At 49.8% G+C, this 18,198-nt stretch overlaps 1 protein-coding gene across 1 annotated transcript in view; it reads left to right on the top strand.

Moving 5' to 3' along the window:
* Positions 1-18,198, top strand: part of CACNG2 (calcium voltage-gated channel auxiliary subunit gamma 2) — a 124,538-nt gene that overhangs the window by 73,131 nt on the left and 33,209 nt on the right. The gene's annotated exons all lie outside the window — the stretch shown is intronic.

The following is an 18,198-nucleotide window of genomic DNA, read 5'->3' on the forward strand; positions in this document are numbered from 1 at the left end:
GCATTGTATGATTGGGCCCCAGCCACTCTCCCTCCATTCACTGTCTTCTGATCCTTGCAAATATCAAGCTCGCTCCCACCCGAAAGCCTTGCCAACCTCTCCCCTGGGACATTCTCCCCAGATGGCAGCTTGGCCGACTCGGGGTGCCACATCCCTCTGAGATGGCCCGGTGCCCTCCCTACGGCCCCCCTCACCCTGTTCAGAAAGTTCTTCCTTTGGTGGTCATGGCACATCACTGTCGGGAAGCCTCCTCCTCGTTCACGTCTGTCCCCCACAAAATAGCACAATAGAGGGCCTTCTCTATCTCCTTCAGTGGGTCCTACCAGACCTTGGGAACTTGTGCCCAGCATAACACAGCAGGAGCTTAATAAACACACGAAATGAACGAACATATACGTGGCGCCTCTGCCTCTCTGGTTTGTAGCTGCTTGTTGCCTCCTCCCTTACCTGCCCGGGGCCTCCATGTCCTTCACCCTCAGCTGTGCCGATCGTCACGGGGACACAGGGAGCTGCCCCTCACTTTCCACCCTAGTACCCAGCATCCACTTCTGCCCTGCTGTGTTATGGCTCAGGCCCCTCCAGGCTGACAGCTCCCAGGGCTGAGCCCAGCGAAGGCATCAGCCACCATTGAATGAGTGGATGGATGGATGGATGGATGGACGGACGGACGGACGGACGCTTAAGGCTTTGGTTCTTATTTAGGAGATAAAATTAGACCTGATACATAGGGCTTTGGCTTTTCTTAGGGGGTAACATTAGACCTGTGTTGTCCCGTTCTCTCCATATTGGAATGTTGGGGGCGGGGACCCTCATTCCCTGTCAATGTCCCTTTACATCTCAATGCTTGCTGTAACAGGCCAACCCTGCTCTGAATTGTCCTGGAACCAGAGCATCCCTGGACACTGTATTTCTGATTGGTTGCTATTTGTCTTGACAGTTGTCGGATTTTTTTATTTTTATTATTATTATTTATACCAGGCTTTCCCTTGGGGTTTAGTTTACTGGATCCTCTCAATCCAACACCTAGAAAAAAGAGAAAATGACTTACCTGTAAATCTTTTTTATTGAAAATACACCATAAAACAGATCCACTTTTCCTCTATTCTCCCCTGAGATTTAAGGATTCCAGGTTTTTAGTGTTGTCTTTACCACTGAGTTCAAAAGGATGAGCAGCCAGGGCCTGGGAAGGCTTATTAGCTCGGCCCAGGAGGACCCCTGCCAGCAGGCCCAAACACTGGGGGCTTCCAAGGGGTTCTTGACACTTTCGTGCCAGAAGCACACCCGAGCTAAGAACACTCACTTTGCGGCTCACGTCCACGTGGCTGAAACCGCGGGCCGTTGGCTCCTACCCACTCCTTCTGTCTGATTTCTGGCAGATGTCCCTGGATAAAATCAACAATTTCCAGTGGGAAAGCAGAACCCTAGATATAAATAAGAAAGGGCTTCTGGGGCGCTTACAAAAAGAAACTTCCTTTGCTCATTTCAAGTGCTATTTCCTGCTCATAAGAGTTGGTACAGCGGGTCGCGGCGCATGTTGGCAATCCCAGTATGTGGGAGGCTGGGACAGGAGGATCGCAGGTTCACGGCCAGCCTCAGCTACATAGTGAGGCCCTCTGCAACTTAGTGAGATCCTGTTTTAAAATTAAAAAAATAAAATAGGGCTGGAGGTGTAGCTCAGAGGTAGAATACCTCAGTATCATTAGAAAAAAGAGAATAAAAAAGAGTTGGTCCAGAGCAGAGTCATTTGCAGCAAAGGGACATTTCAGAAACCCAAAGGAACATTCTGCCCTCAGGTCCCCCACCCTGTGCTCTCCTGTCCCCCCAGGCTAGATGGTTGATCGAGGACAACAGGAAATTGCTTAACACGCTGCTGTGTCTCGTCTCCGAACACACTAGTCACTGTGTACCTTTCAGAAACTTCATCCTCGAATAGCAATTCCTTTTTATAAATAGCATGTATTATTCTGATTGTATAAGCAAAACATGCTTGTTATTAAAACTACCGTGAGTGCGGTTAAAATAATTCCCGGCTCTCTCGCCTAGAGGTAAGCGTCAACATTTTAGGAGAAACACTACACATTCTTTGTCTTCCTCCAGCGCGTGCAGATTGGCCTCTGAAGGCCGACATCGCACTGGGTGCATAGTCCCACGCGCTCTTTTTCTTCTTAGTATCACATCACAGACTTTCCCTGTCCTCAATCTTGGAAAACACCACTTTGAAAGCATCTTTCGGTAGTCTTCAAACCCACCTCGTATACAATAGACCCTAAGAAAACATCAGCGAGCAACCTGCCCCCCAAAGTCACCAGTGAGTCCAAAATTTAAAAAAAAAAAAGAGTAACTCTGGTGGTCTCCATGGCAACATGCCAACAGACAAGATGGAGGTAGGTTCCAGGAAACTGAGCCTGAGAATGGAGAGCCCCGGGCTGGCTGAGGGTCACCTTTACTCCAGACTGTAGAAAGACAGCCGGTTTTATGTTCTTTATTATCCCTTTCTACACACTAAATTTGCTACCATGAGCAGGCCTTGCTTTTAAAATCAACCATAATGCTATTTTCATTTGGGAAGCGAACATCACCTAATTATGTATTTGCTTTCTCTCTCTGTGACTCTCTTTGTCCGTTCGTCCGTCTGTCTGTCTGTCTCTCTCTGTCTCACACACTCACACACGCGCACGCACGCACACGTGCACACCCCTGCCCTGAGCCTTTGCGCGTGCCCCTATTCCTGGCCTGCGGTCCCACCCTCCTCTCCCCGGGCAGGCTCTGGCCTGACCCTGTCCCTTCCTGGCTGGCTCAAGCCTGGTGCCAGGAGGCAGCATTGCTCAGCAGAAAGGAGGCAAACTTTGCTGCAAACAGACTGACGTCAGAAGAGCTGTGTCATCCCTCTCTGTGTGGCCCTGGCCAAGTGGCTTAACCTCTCTGAGTCTCAGTTTCCTCATCTGCAAATGGGAATAAAGATACTCAGCTCGCAGGATGACAGTTAAATGAGTCAGCTTGTACCACACGAGCCCCGGTCAGCCCACACTCGCCGACTAGGTTTAGTCTAAAACCAAGGAATGAAACTGACCAAATTATGTTACATACATGTACAAATATATCACAAGGAACCCAATGCTTATGTATAATTTTGTCATATATGTGTGTATATATGCATATATATGTATGTGTGTATATAATGTGTGTGTGTGTATATATATATGTATATATATATATATATATATATATATATATATATATATAATGCTCCAATAAAAAAAATCTGTTGGTCCTTCCTCTGACTAAACTAAGGCCAACTGTCCCACAGCTGCAGACCCTTAAAGTCAGCCAGGCTTTGCTTCTCGGGTAAAATGGAGCCTTTTAAGAAACCCTCGTAAGGGGATGGGAACTGGTTTCAAAAGCCATCCATCGAATAGATGAGAACTAAAATATTACTCAACCCTTAAGAAAACACTCTCCTGGCCGTTTGAGGCTCGCAGCTTGCCTCTGCCGAGAAAAACACAAAGATCTTCTATAAATGGCGTCTTCATTGATAAAAAAAAGAAAGAAAGAAAGAAAGAAAGAAAGAAAGAAAGAAAGAAAGAAAGAAAGAAAGATGACCGGTGGAACCCACAGCTCCCATGGCTCCAGCCCACATTTCATCTGGTTGAAAGACAAAGAGAGAGGAGAGAGAGGAAGGAAGGAGAAGAGGACTCGCGTGGGGAAGGGCGGCGGGGCTCACATGCTTCTCTTTTTTAAAAGAAAGAAACAGAAACCCAGGTCCAGGATGAATTAGGTCACTGCTGTTATCCTTGGCCGGAGAGGCCGGCTCGGTCCGAGCGGTGAAGTGGCTCTTTCCGAGGCTAATGCAAGGCAGTGTCCAAAACAGGGTTGGAGTTTGGAGCTCAGAGCTCATCGGCAACTGATACTAATTTTAAAGGTGTCGGCATAAATTTATATCCTGGGTTTAAGGTAGCTAGCTCCCTCGGCTACATTTTTCAGGCCTGTACCTTTAAATTCCCAAGCAGCATTGCCTGTTGCAGAGTAATTCTTGCTTTTTTTTTTTGCTTTTTTTTTTTTTTTTTTTTTTGCTTTTTTCCAAGAAAATGACTAGAGGTAGGAAAACCCGTATAGTCAAATTACCGTCAGAAGGTTTTACTAAAAATTATTTTTTTCTAAACTGCAGTTAAAGATAAACACGGTTTCTCTGAAGCTGAGCTCTTTTATCAAGTCAGACAAAACATTATACAGTTTCCTTTTTTAAAGCCCAGATTAGCCGCTATCGCTGGCGATTATCTGGATGCAATACGTTACCGTTGCTGAACTGAGCAGCCGGCTACTGACTTGGAAGCATCGTTCATCCATGCAGCAGTATATACTGAACCCAGGGTTTATAAGAGATGCTGTCTAGACCCTGAGGACACCAACCCAGGCAAGGAAGAGGGGCCAGAGCCGTGCAAGGGTGTGGACATGCACGCGGCACTGTCCAGACAGACCATGGTCTCCAAATTATAGAACCCAGAACAGTGTCTCAGCCAATCCTCACTTAAAATGAGGCCCAGCAGGGCGTGGCGGCGCATGCTTGTAATGCCAGCATTTGGGAGGCAGAGACAGGAGGATCCGGGTTCGCGGACAGCCTCATCTACTTAGTGAGGGACCCTTGCAACTCAGTGAGACCCTGTTTCAAAATAAAGAATAAAAAATAGGGCTGGGGCTGGGCGTGGTGGCGCACGCTTGTAATCCCCGCGCTTGGGAGGCAGAGACAGGAGGATCGCACAGGTTCGAAGCCAGCCGTGAGCGCTGGGTTAGGAGACCCTGTTTCCAAATAAAAATGTAAAAATAGGTCTGGGAGTGTAGCCCGGAGGTAGAAGGGCTTCCAGGAACCCCAGTACCACCAAAAAAAAAATAATAATAGGGCTGTGGGTGTTGCTCAGAGGTAGAATGCCCCTGGGTTCCATCCCCAGTACTACAGAAAAAATAAATTAATTACTTAATTAAATAAAATTGGGCCCAGAGTGGGGAAGGAACTTGCCCCAAGTCACACAGCGAGGTAGTAGGAGAGCCAGATGAGTTTTTAGACTACAAATCCAGGGCTCTTTCCTCTGTATAAAGAATTGACTTTAACTTTTGAAATATGCCAGTGGCCCATGCCCGGGATTGGGCAGCGCCTGGTAGAGCCATGAGAAATCTCTTTCAACACATTCTAGGATTCTGGCTGGGCTAAAAAACATCACATGTGGAGGGGACCCAGGGCCGCCTGGCCCTGAGGCTCTCGGTAAGCGACTGATCACCACAGAGCCATAGTCAGCCTACGAGGTGGGGGCTCCAAACCACTGCCAGCCACCCTGAAGGCAACGTCAGATCTTCCCCAGGGCTCCAGGAACAGGTGTGGAGGAGGCCCGGCAAGATGGAGACACAGTCTTCTGGGAATCCAGAAGACTGAAGAAAGACATGTGGGGACGGCATAGGTTTGCAAGCAGACAGACCTGAGTGGCATCTTGGCTCAGCCCCTGCAGCTGCGTGGCTGTGGGAGAGTGGCCTGGCCTCTCTGGGCCTGGCTCCTCTTCTGTGAGAGGAAGCTGCGCATCTCCCAGCCCCCGGGTTTGCTTCAGGGCTCAGCTCAGCGGCATGGCGTGTGCCCGGTCAGGGTCCATGCTCCTCAGAGGAGCTCTGCGGCTCTCTCCAGGAGAGGGCTGAGAGGGGGGAAAAGGCTTCCCGCACAGGGATTTCCCTGGGGTCCTCCCCTCCACCTCCCGCCCCGACTCCCACGATCACAGGTGCTGCCCAGTTTGAGAATGATTCTGAGGTGTCTAGAATTCCAAATCACAGGTCCGGGGGGCCTGATCCCAGAGGTGAGAAGTCCCCACCCAGGGGATCCCCCAAGGCTGAAAGAACTGATTCTGTCCCCAGACCGTCAACGCTTGGGAACTCACTAGACAGACCCTCTGGCCTCACACGAAGCCCACTGAATCCAAACCCCGGGGACAGGCCCCAGGGTCTGTGTTCCAACAAGCCGTCCAGGGGATCCGAAGCACAGCAGCCGTGGAGAACCGACGATGTACACACTGTGCCGTGCCTAGCATGTGCCCGGCACATAGTGGGGTTTGGAAAATGTTGGTGACTCAACTGGCCAACTCTGGCTCCTGCCCCACCGCAGACTCGCTGAGCAACCCAGGCGGGCTCGTGTCAGTCTCCCCAGCCACAAACAGGACCGCTAGCGACGGACTTCGCAGCTGCGTCTGGAGGGTTAAAAGAGACGGCAGGTAGAGAGCGAGGAGCGGTGGGCAGCAGAGAGCAGGCTCTCTGCAAATGTCGCCTGCTGTCTAATTGTGTCGTTAGCAAAAACACAAACCAGCGCGCCAGGCGAGCCGACTTCGCGGTGCGGCTCGCTCACAGACCTGCGAGCTTGTGTGCCGAGGCTGAAGCCCCACCTGGCTTTTTTTTTTTGGGGGGGGGCATTACGGGGGATGGAACCCAAGACATTCTACCTCTGAGCCACACCCCCAGCCCTATTTTTTATTCTTTCTTTTGAAACAGGGTCTCACTGAGTTGCAAAAGGCCTAAGTTGCTGAGGCTGTCTGCAAACCGTGATCTTTCCTGTGGCATTACAAGAGTCCACCACCATGCTCAGCTTTCTGCCTGTCTTTTTAACTCAGATCTATGCTAGAAATACTCCTGGGTGTCTCCTGCTGACCAGTGCCCTTCTTGATGCCAAGATGAGTAGATACTGTGCCAGAAAGAGGTACCAGCCCCTGCACTGTGGGCACTGATCCTGTGCGCACGCGTGTGTGTGTGTGTTCTGAGGGTTGATCCCAGAGCCTTGCACAGACCAAGCATGTATTCTATCACTAAGATAGACCCCAGCCTTTTTATTTCTTTGAGACACGGTCTCACTAAACTGCAGAGACCAGCCTTAAACTTTCAAGCCTCCTGCCTCCGCCTCCCGAGTAGCTGGGATGGCAGGCCTGAGCCGCCACATCCGGCTCTGACTTTGCCATCAGTTGTAAGACAGAGCTGAGTACCTAGAGATACCTATCGCTCATCTGGGTCCCAAGCTTCATCCAGAAAACAAGTAAGTCAGCTCGGACCTCAGAGGGCTCCCATCTCCCGAGATATGACACTCCTGAGGGCAAAACACAGGACCAAAACAGACAGGCTTGGTGGACAGCAAAGTCAGCGGCCGGGAGCAGGTCACCTGGGTGAAGGCAGCGCCCACTGGAGACACCCGGCTCCTCAGAGGAGGCGCAGCCCAAGTCTGCCCCGGAGGCAAAGACGGAATAGCAAGTGTCCCTTTGTGAGCCCTCCTGACCTCAGAGCAGATGCAGGAGGGAAGCTGGCGGATGCTTCAACCCCACACTGCCTCCGGCCTCCAACGAGGCCCCGGGCTGAGCATCTAATACACATGTCTCGTGGTGCGCGCTTCGTAATAAACGCACCACACAGCCCCACGTTGCCACCAGCTCCATTTTACAGATGAGCAAAGAGAGGCACAGAGACATTAAGTAGCTCGTCCCAAGCCACACAGCCAGTGCCGGGATTCAAAGCTGGGGACCCTTCCCCCGAAGTCCGTGCCCTTAGACTTCTACTCCACCATTTCATAGAAGCGGTGAAGTAAGAAGCGAGACCAGAAGGGGCTTCCTTTATGCCAAGTGCTTACTTGAAAGAAAAAAGGGAGTGATGTTAGAATCCTCTGTCTCCACATGCACCCGTGTGGATACATCTCTCTCCCTGCCGTAAGCCTCACCAGGGCATGGAGCTCGCCGGCACTTCTTTGAGAGCCTTTCAGTTATATCCCCGGGGACTGCCTGCTGTGTAAGTTCTCGTGCCAGCACCGAGACACCTCTCTCTGCCACTCTCCCTCTGCAAACAGATTCGGAAGATTGGGACTGAAAGGTGAGCGGCCAATTACTTGTCTCTGCTGGCCTGCTCCATTTTAATCGGAGCAAAGCCACCGGAGACAGGATAGGGTTTCCCCGAGTCTATTAGACCTCCCCGGACTCGGCGGCGTGGCCCCGTGTGTGTGACGCGCCTGTATGTGTTTTCGAGTTGATGATAATCTTTTAAAATCCACTTAAGCATAACTGGCTTATAAGGGTCTGTAGAGGCGCCATCCGACCCCGTGCGGCTGCGCCAGCGCCGGAGCCTGTCTCGTGTTTACACAAAGCGATGACCCCAAGTGACGGCGTTTAACTCTTAATAGATGGATAAACATGTCCAGCTGCCAGGAGAGCGGCACGTGCGTTCAACTTTCAAGAGGCGACGATCGGGCCTCAGATGGAACTCTTCCTTCCACCTTAGAAAAACTAAACATGCCTCTTGAGGTCTGCGTTGACAGAAAGCCGGGTTCAGAGAGAGAGAAAGGGTTTTACTTCTAAAATTCTTTGATACATTGAGACTTTTTTTTTTTTTTTGGTGGTAATGGGGGTGGAACTCAGGGGCTTTTCTACCTCCGGGCTATACTCCCAGACCTATTTTATATTTTTATTTGGAAACAGGGTCTCACTAAGTTACTGAGAGCCTCGCCAAGTAGCTGAGGCTGGCTTCGAACCTGCGCGATCCTCCCGTCTCAGCCTCCCAAGCGCGGGGATTACAAGCGTGCACCACCACGCCCGGCTGAGACTTTTATTTTATTCATTCACTCATTCATTCATTTCTGGCCCTGAGGATGTTCTACCTCTGAGCCTCCACCAGCCTTTTTTATTTTTTATTTGGAAGCAGGGTCTCACTAGGGTGCTGAGAATCTCATTATGTTGTTGAGGCTGGCCTCAAACCTGCAATCTTCCTGACTCAGCCTCCCAAGTACCGGGATTACAAGTACGCACCACCACGCCTGGCTGAGTCTTTGATTTTAAGTCACACAAGCACTATCCCTGGGCAGAAAATGTACCACTGTCACCAATTAATTCGAAAAGAACAGGAGCACATGCCGGGCCACCATTCCCTGAGTACAGATGACCTTGTGGTAGTTGTCATGGGTGAGGGTCTTGCGCTAACTCCTAGGGACAGAGCCAGTGCTTGGTATACGTTGGTCCCGACATAGAGAATTTGGAAGATCCCAGGAAAGCATCCTTACCACTGCGTTACACCGGTGCTGTTCATTTGAATTCCAGTGTTGTGGCTCTGAATCTCCGTGGTAATTCTGTTTATATTTTACAATTGTATAGAGCTATAAGCATAAGTGTAAGAAATTTGCACCTAGTGATATGTTTTTACATTTTAAGCATCCGATTTCTTTTAATCTGTCGTCCTGCGGTGCTGTGTGTGTACTCTTCACTTAACACATGGCTCGGTGTGAAAAAGACTTACCCGTGGAAGGGGTGTGGAATCCGGGAGCTGACGGGGCTGAGCTCAAAGTCTCCTCTGCCATGGAGACACGGGGCCATCTCGAGCAACCCCTCAACCTGTCAGGGCCTCGGTTTCCTCATCCAGATGGGAATAGCTGCCTCATACGCTACTGGGAGGATTTCAAAAGGTCTTAGCCAGGCGACGTGGCACTTGTCCGTAATCCCAGTACTTGGGAAGCTGACATGGGAGGATCACAGGTTAGAGGCCGGCCTCGACAACTTAGGGAGACCCTGTTTCAAAACCAAAAATAAAAAGTGTTGGGGTTGTATTAGGGGTATGCCCCTAGGTTTGATTCCTAGTACAAAAAAGAAATATTTTATGGAAAGACTTTTCGGAATACGCCTGGGTTCAATCCCTAGTACAAAAAGAAAGCTCTTCCTTTCAAAAGTGGAGAAGAAGCTAGGCATGGTGGTACCCAGCTGTAATCCTAGTACATGGGAGGCTGAGACAGGAAGATTTCGGGTTTGTGATCAGCCCTAGCAACTTAGAAGATCCTGTTTCAAAATAAAAGGGTAGCTCAAAGGTAGAATAGCCCTGGATTCAACCCCCAGTACCCCACAAAAAAATGGAGGAAGAGGCCAAGCCCAGCAGCCACACCCCATATTGGCAGCAACTCCTGCCCAGGCGGGGTCGCGTCATTCTTTCTGGTTTGTCAGGACTGGGTGGGCATGCCTTCGTGGCCAGTGGGAAGGCAGGGGTGGGGACACAGGTACATTGAGCTGCCACCCATCTCCCTGGGAGGGGCACAGCCAGCTGCTCACGAGAGGCCTGGCAGCAGGCTGGGCAGCCTCTGCGGCGGGCCGACGGCGGAGCAGCTGCCTCGCGGGCCCCCGCGGGCACACTTGGCTGCATTCCTCTGGGCTTCACCAAGTTCCAGCCCAGCTGAAGATGTGGCCATATGGCGGTGAGCTCCTTGTCACCAAGACCCAAGGGGGCAAAGTCACAGAGGGAAGGCTGACAGCAGGCTGGACCCAGGGTCCTGGAGCCCAGCCAAAAGCCACCAGGTGTCACCGCACACAACTCCCCTGTCCCGCCCGGGCCCTCCACCTGGGATGGCCTGTAGCCACAGAGAAATAGGTGGTCATTCGGCACATGTTCATCGACCAGCTGCTATGGCCAGACAGACACCACACAGCCCTGTGCTGATCCTCTTGGCAAGCGTTTGAAACCGTGGGGCTTTTTAGCTATGGACGGATGGCTAAGATACAAACACCTCACAAATTATCTCAAATGAATTTCCCAGAAATCCCCCAAGCAGGCGCCATTACCCTATTATCCCACAGGTAGACAAACCGGCTAGAGAAGTCAGAATTCAACCCAGACCATCCTGTTCAAAAGCCTGTGCCCATCTCACTAAGCCACACCGCCTTACGATTTTCACATGGGAAAAAGAGACTGGTGTTTTATTGGGCACGCACTAGGTGCCGGGGATGGAGATTTTTACAGGATTTCTTCTTTTATCTTTTTTTTTTTTTTTGGTACTAGGGATGAAACTCGGGAACTCCTCTACCTCTGAGCTACACCCCCAGCCCTATTTTCTTCTTTTACTTTGAAACAGGGTCTCCCTAAGTCGTAGAGTGCCTCACTAAATCGCTGAGGCTGGCCGTGAACCTGTGATCTCCCTGTCTCCGCCTCCCAAGTACTGAGATTACAAGTGCATGTGGACCGTGCCCAGCTTTTTTATTTTCTTTATCTTTTTAGCAAGCTCATGTGGAGGATACGATTACACCTCCTCTTTAGATGAGGATCAGGAGTCCCAAATAGCCTAGGTACCTGGCTCTATGTAGACTAGCTGACATGTGAGGTTCGCATCAGATCTCTCTGCTCCGGAAGCAGGCGTGCTTTCCCTGCTCCCCGCCCCCCCCTGAGCAAAGGGCAGGATTACGACATTTCCAGCAAGGCTAGAAATACAGAGCAGTGTAATAAAATAGAGCAGTCGGTGCAAAAAGCACCTACTCTGATTTCAGCCCTGTACTGGGCTGAAATGGATTTTTAACAACTAGCATCTATTTCTAGTCTGCAAGGATCGTACACCTAGATAGGTGAAACGAGAAAGGAACCAAGCTAAACACGAGTGCTCTGAGGGACCAGAAGATGGAGAAATGCCAACATCCCACCCCACGTCCTCCGCTGAGCAAGTTCCTATATCCTCAGGGTCTCCGCTTCCAAGTGGGTCCCTTAGGGAAGCCTCACCGAACACACAGGTGACGTCCAGGATCACAGGCTTCTTCCCACCAAAGAAGAAGTCACCAACGTCTTCCAGTGTCCACCTCGTGCGCCACAACTCAGCCCCTGCCTGTGTCCCCGCCGTGGGCCTGCGTGCTTCCTAGGGGCAGGGATTCTCCCTGATACACTCACCTCTCTCCCTCAATACCTAGCACGGTGCCTGACACAGAGTAGAAAATAAATAAATTATGGTGGAAGAAATGAATAAGGAATTAGGCCAGGCTTTAAGGGAGAAGAGAGATTTTAGTCGTATCTTTAAAAACATGGAAGATTCCATGGGGTCATGAGAAAAAACAGGGAAATCAGGGGAAGAGAGAAGTTTCGGGCCAAATGACAGGATGAAGTGGCGTAGGGCCCAAGTGCATATCCATGTGGGGAGCAAAAGGCATCTTGATCCCTGCCTCACGCCATACAGAAAGCATCAATCCCAGGTGGACTGCAGATCTCAAACACAAAGAGCAAGCAGCAGGGCTTTGTCCAGACCCCTCCCAGACCTCAAATCTGCGATCCTCCTGTCTCAGAGGCCCAAGTACTTGGATTCCAGACATACACTACCACACCCACAGGGTGTGCTCGTCCTATCTCCAGATCACTGATGAGGCAACAGGAGACGAGTACTTCAAGGGCACTGTCATTCCAGGGGCACCAGGTTTGGAGTCCAGTGGCCTGACTTTCTTCATTGAGGTTCTTCTAGGCAAATGATTGTTATTTTTCTAAGCCTTGGGTCTGAAAGATGGGGAAATGAAGATCTCACCAGCAGCATATGGAGTTGGGAGGAATAAATGAGGGAACGCACATAACATACTTTCTTACCTTGAAATGCAGTACATCAGTGAGCTCCTTTCTTTTTAACTCACACAACTGTGACATTATTTCTTTGGAAAGCAGAAGGCTAAATCAGACGGTGTTCAAAAGATTTATCTACACACTCCACAAATATTTACCAAGCACCTGCCCCATGCAGGCTCCGTGGTGATCAGTGCGGCTGCCGATGATCAACAGAGCAGAGCCCGTGCCCTGGCGGCCCTTGCATTCTAACAGACGCAGAGGGTGAGCACAGAAGCCGGAACACGATCAGGCACCAGGGAGGCATGAGCAGGAAGAGGAAAATAAATCCAGCAGAGGGGACAGAGGACCGTGGTCAGGTGGATTTCTTTATTTTAAATGTTATTCTTTATTCACTCAACTAACTTAACTAAAGATGCCAATAGCGGGTGCAATTCCATAAATGGTCAGATGGTTATTTTTATCGGGGACCTGAGTGAAGTAAGGGAGGAAGCCACATGGGTGCAAGGCACAAGAGCCACAGTGGGGAGCCCCGAGACAGAAGCCTACTCCATGTGTGGAAGGGAAGACCAGGAGCCAGAGCAGCTGGAGCAGAGTGGGTGGGGAGAGTGGCAGCTGAGCACAGGGGCCTCTGCAGACTAGTGAGGTGGGGCTCTGCGGACATGGCTCTGGGTCAGTCCACATTCTCACTGCTGTGGCCCAAGATACCTGCGGGCTGCAAGGCTCACAGTTCTGGAGGTTTCAGAGCTTTCAGTCCATGTTAGGCTGGGTCACATCTGCAGAGCCCAGGTCAAGGCAGAGGAAAGCAGAGAGACAGAGCCAGGGGAGGGAGGGAGGAACACATACATACATACATACATACATACATACATTCATACATACATATATACATTCATACATACATACATGCATGCATGCATGCATTCATACATACATACATACATTCATACATACATGCATGCATGCATGCATACATTCATACATACATACATTCATACATACATACATACATTCATACATTCATACATACATACATACATTCATACATACATACATCCATACATACATGCATACATTCATACACACATTCATACATACATTCATACATACATACATACACACATTCATACATACATACATACATTCATACATACGTACATTCATACATACATTCATACATACATTCATACATTCATACATGCATACATTCATACATACATTCATGCATACATGCATGCATACATACATGAATTCATACATACATACATATATTCATACATGCATGCATACATTCATTCATACATACATACATACATTCATAGCATACATGCATGCATACATATGTTCATACATACATACATACATACGTTCATACATACATACGTTCATACATACATATGTTCATACATACATGCATGCATACATACATACATACATTTATACATACATTCATACATACATACATACGTTCATACATACATACATACATTTTCCCCCCAGGCCACACCTCCAGTGATCGACCTCCGCCAGCCAACCCTACCTAAGTTAACACCCAGTAAACTCATTCATCCACCAGTGTGTTTACCCACTGACTAGATTAGAACCTCATCATTCAATCGTTTCGCCTCTGAACACTTGCGCCCTAACTAACACGTGCGTCCTTCCACAGGACATTCTATATCCAAACCGTAGCGGTGCCTACGAGGAACACAAAGTACAGACACTGAGCAGCAATTGGCGCAGTTAGCTCATGAGTCTTCTCTGGGTTAGATTCCAGCCAGTTACTGCAAACCCTGTGCACGTACCTTCCCTTCTGACCAATCAAAGGCAGCCTTATATGCTGGGCTATGGCTGTGAACACATTCGTTCAGTTCTCCCGTTCCCAGACCGTTATTGAGAACCTGGCAGTGGCCAAGGCCCTGGCTGGGTGACGGAGATACACTGTACACACAACACACATCGCCCTGCTCCAGAGGCAGGTATCCCCTAGAGAGGACGGCAGGGAGGAAACTGAGTCAAGGGCCCGTCAACAGAGGCCCTTGCTGTCCATCTGGCCGCACTCAAGAGGCAAGACTAGGGCAAGAGAAGTCGGGAGGGGAGAAATGGGTTCTGCCTCTTCCTCCGTGTGTCCCAGGCCCAGGACGTGGGTCCGTGGTGCTAATTCCAATCCACGGCTGGCAATGGGCAATGGGTCACTGCAAACCTCAGAAAGTCCCTGGACCTCATTTCAGTCACTAGGTGCGAACTTCCCTCCCACCCCTCGCTGACTCCACCAATCCCCGCCGGGCCGATTCCAGCACCAAGGTCCGGCTCTGGCCCCCACCCTCGCCCTGTCTGGACGCCCTGACAAGGGCTGAGATGGAGACAGGAGGCGGCGGGCGCTCTGACCTTCTGGAGTTGCCTTCTGCAGCACTCCAGGGGCTTGCCCACCCGCAGAGGAGCCAGGGGAGGAAACGGGCCGGTGGGGCGTTTCAGTATAGTGTGGGGGGCCATGGGAGCCAGCCCAGTCTTTGGGGGAAGTGGGGAAGAAACCCTGTACTGATTGAGTTCTAAAGCACCAATAGGGAGGACCCGGAAGGTGAGCAGAGAGGAGCAGAGGGGAGTGAGAGGGAAGGACAGGCTGCAGGCACCTAAAGTTCAAAGGCAGGAAAAGAAATGACTTAGGGCGAGAGCAGTCAGCAGCTTTGAAGAGCAAAGCCAAAAACTGAATTGGGGAAAGCTGGGCGTGGTGATGCACTCCTGTAATATTGATACTTGGGAGGCTGAGAGGCAGGAGGGTCACAGGTTTGAGGCCAGTCTCAGCAACTTAACAAGACCCTGTTTCAAGCTAAAAAATAAAATAGGGCTGGGACTAGAGCTTAGAGGTAGAAGATGCCTGGGTTCAATCCCCAGCACAAAAAAGAAAGGAAAAGAAAAGGAAAGAGAGAATTGGGGAGCAGGTGGGAGTAGGGATGAAGAGTTGGAAATCAAGGCTGAATCCCAGATTTGTAGCTTTGAAAACAGCTGGACAAAGGCATGGTTTGGTAAGAGAGCCTATAGAAGCTGAGCATGGTGGCACACACCGGTGATCATAGCATTTGGGAGGCTGAGTCAGGAGGATCACAGGTTTGAGGCCAGCCTCAGCAAATTAGTGAGGTCCTTCACAACTTAGTGAGACCTTGTTTCAAGATAAAAAATAAAGCCAGGCGTGGTGGCTCACGTTTGTAATCGCAGTACTTGGGAGGCCGAGACAGGAGGATCGCGGTTCGTGGACAGCCTCAGCTACTTAGTGAGGCCTCTGCAACTTAGTGAGACCCTGTTTCAAAATAAAGAATAAAAATAGGGCAGGAGGTGTAGCTCAGAGGTAGAATGCCCCTGAGTTCAATCCCCAGCACCACAAAAATAAAATAAAATAAAATAGGGCTGGGAGTATAGCTCAGAGTTAGAATGCCCCTGGGCTCAATCTCCAATGTCACAAAAAGAAAAAAAAAATAATATTTGCGGGTCGTCCGTACATAGATGATTGTTGAAGCCAGCAGAGACGATTCTCTGAGGAACATAGAAAGAGTAAGAAAAAATAAAATAAAGATGCAGGCCAAGGGGAGAACTCCAGGGAATCAAACTTACATGATACTCAGAATAAGAGGAACTTGAGTAGGAGTCTGAAAATGAGCGGGATGAAAGAAGTCGGCGTGGGGTCCCCGATGCCAGGGAAGAGGGCACACGCAGAAGCCAGGTGGCCAGGTCGATCGCCCGGCATCCACAGGGCACAGCGGAGGCAGGTGGGTGCTGGTTGTAGGGAGGCAGGGGGATGCCGCTGCTCCAGGGAAAGCAGGTGTTGGGAACCTCGGTACCCTACTTTCTCCTCATCCTCTGCTCTGCACTAAAACACAGGCGTGAGATACAGGATTCATTTAGTGCAATGTTTACCAAAAGGTGGCCCAAAGAATCTAGCCCTGTGAGATAAAATATACACACATGTGCACACGCACACATGCATGCATGCACACATGCGTGGACACAAAGCCTATGGTGCAGAGACTTTGGGGAAGGAGCATACACTGCGTTCCCACGTTGGAGTCTGACAGTGGTAAAGACTCGGGAAACCCTGTCCAACCTTCTTCCACCTAGCATATCCCAAACTTCTTTGGCCATAGAATCCCTTTATGTTATGGGATTCTCGAGCATCTACAGGGTGGAACTCAGCAAAATACACTCTGGAAATCACAGTATTCGTGGGAAGGGGCCTGTCTAACTGGCCAGGTGTGTGCAGCTGAAAAACCATCAGAAAATAAAAGCATCCTCTGCAACCTTGGGACAACAGACTTCCCTGGTCCCGGTTCCTTCATTCATCATTTGATCTAAAATGCTCCTACTAAATGTTGACATAGCCTGGCTGCTGACGAGGGCGTTGTTTGGGGTGATGAGGATTGAGGGAGCCTGGGAATCGGGCTGTTCTTTGGACATGTGAGTATGCTCCTGGTAGAGAATATGGTTAGCTGAATAACCAGCTAGACTCTCTCCTCTGAGAAGTTATGAGATTTGAGGGAACTATAAACAGTATATAGGTCATTGGGTGATAAGAGACATAAAGAATCCTGGTAAGGGACCCAGGAGGCAGGGGACTCCTGCTGCAGGCAGAGTGGAAGCCCCTTCTCAACGTGGTCATCGCTCCTATCATTATTAAGCACCTATTAAGTGCCAGACACTTCATACAATAATTGCATGGTAATGGTTAATATTTATTGAATTCCTACTATGCACTAGGTACTCTTCCAAGTCTTTTTTTTTTTTTCGGTATGGGGGATTGAACCCAGAGGCTTTCTACCTCTAAGCTACACCAGCAGCTCTTCTTGTTTTTGTATTAAAATAGGGCCTCCCTAGGTTGCTGTGAGTCTCAGTGCATTGCTGAGGCTGTCTTCAAACCTAAAATTCTCTTGTCTCGGACTCCCAAGTACTGGCAGGTGCCACACCACGCCTGGCTTTTGCGAGGCATTTAAGATCCAAGCCATAATAACGTCTCATCTCTCGGATGAGCGAAGTGAGATACTGAGTGGTGACAGTTCTTACTCAAGGTCACGGCTAGTAAATGGCAGAGTTGAGATCTGAACCTAGACAGTCTGGCTCCTGTAGCTATCACACCCTTAAACCTTACAGTCCATGCCCGTTAAAAATGCCCTGCTAGTATCTGAATTTGGATTGCTGGAGTCTGAACCGAAAGTGCCAACTATTACACCCTGGAATCACTCGCAGCATTTGTGGTCTTTAAACCTCACAACATTTGAGATAGGTGATATTAGCACCGTGTACAGAGGACTCTGAGCATTATCAACACAGCCTGTAGTGAGCAGCGCTGAGTCTCCTAAATCCATAGGAGCTGAGTCTGAAGCCTGGTCTCCAGATCTGTACTCTCTCCCCACCCAGGCTGCTTCATTTTTGCAAACTGGACGTGGGGGAATAGTCAACAAATGTCACAATGCCAAAGCCCCAACCCCCAACCAGGGGGCGTGGGCGCTGGCCATGGTGCTGAAACTGTATCCCAGAGACACCCTGCTCCGCAGACTCCAGGCCATTGGTTGCCGGGAGGTCAAAGAGATTCCTAGGCGGCGCCGATTGGTCAGAGCAGTGTAGGGGGAGATTCAGGGATGCATGAACAACAGGCATTTTATCCATCCATACTTGGACACATCAGTACATACCTGTGGGATGTCAGTCCTGGCTACATACCTGTGGGATGTCTGTCGGTCCTGGCTAGATTCCCAAACATGGTTGCTTGATTTTGCTTTGTTTTGCTTTGTTTGTGGTGTTAAGGATTGAACCCAGGGGCATTCTACCTCTGAGCTATTCCCCAGCCCTTCTATGTTTTGTTTTGAAACAGGGTCC

The sequence above is a fragment of the Muscardinus avellanarius genome (genome assembly GCF_963383645.1).
Source record: "Muscardinus avellanarius genome assembly, chromosome: 11".
Lineage (NCBI taxonomy): Eukaryota > Metazoa > Chordata > Mammalia > Rodentia > Gliridae > Muscardinus > Muscardinus avellanarius.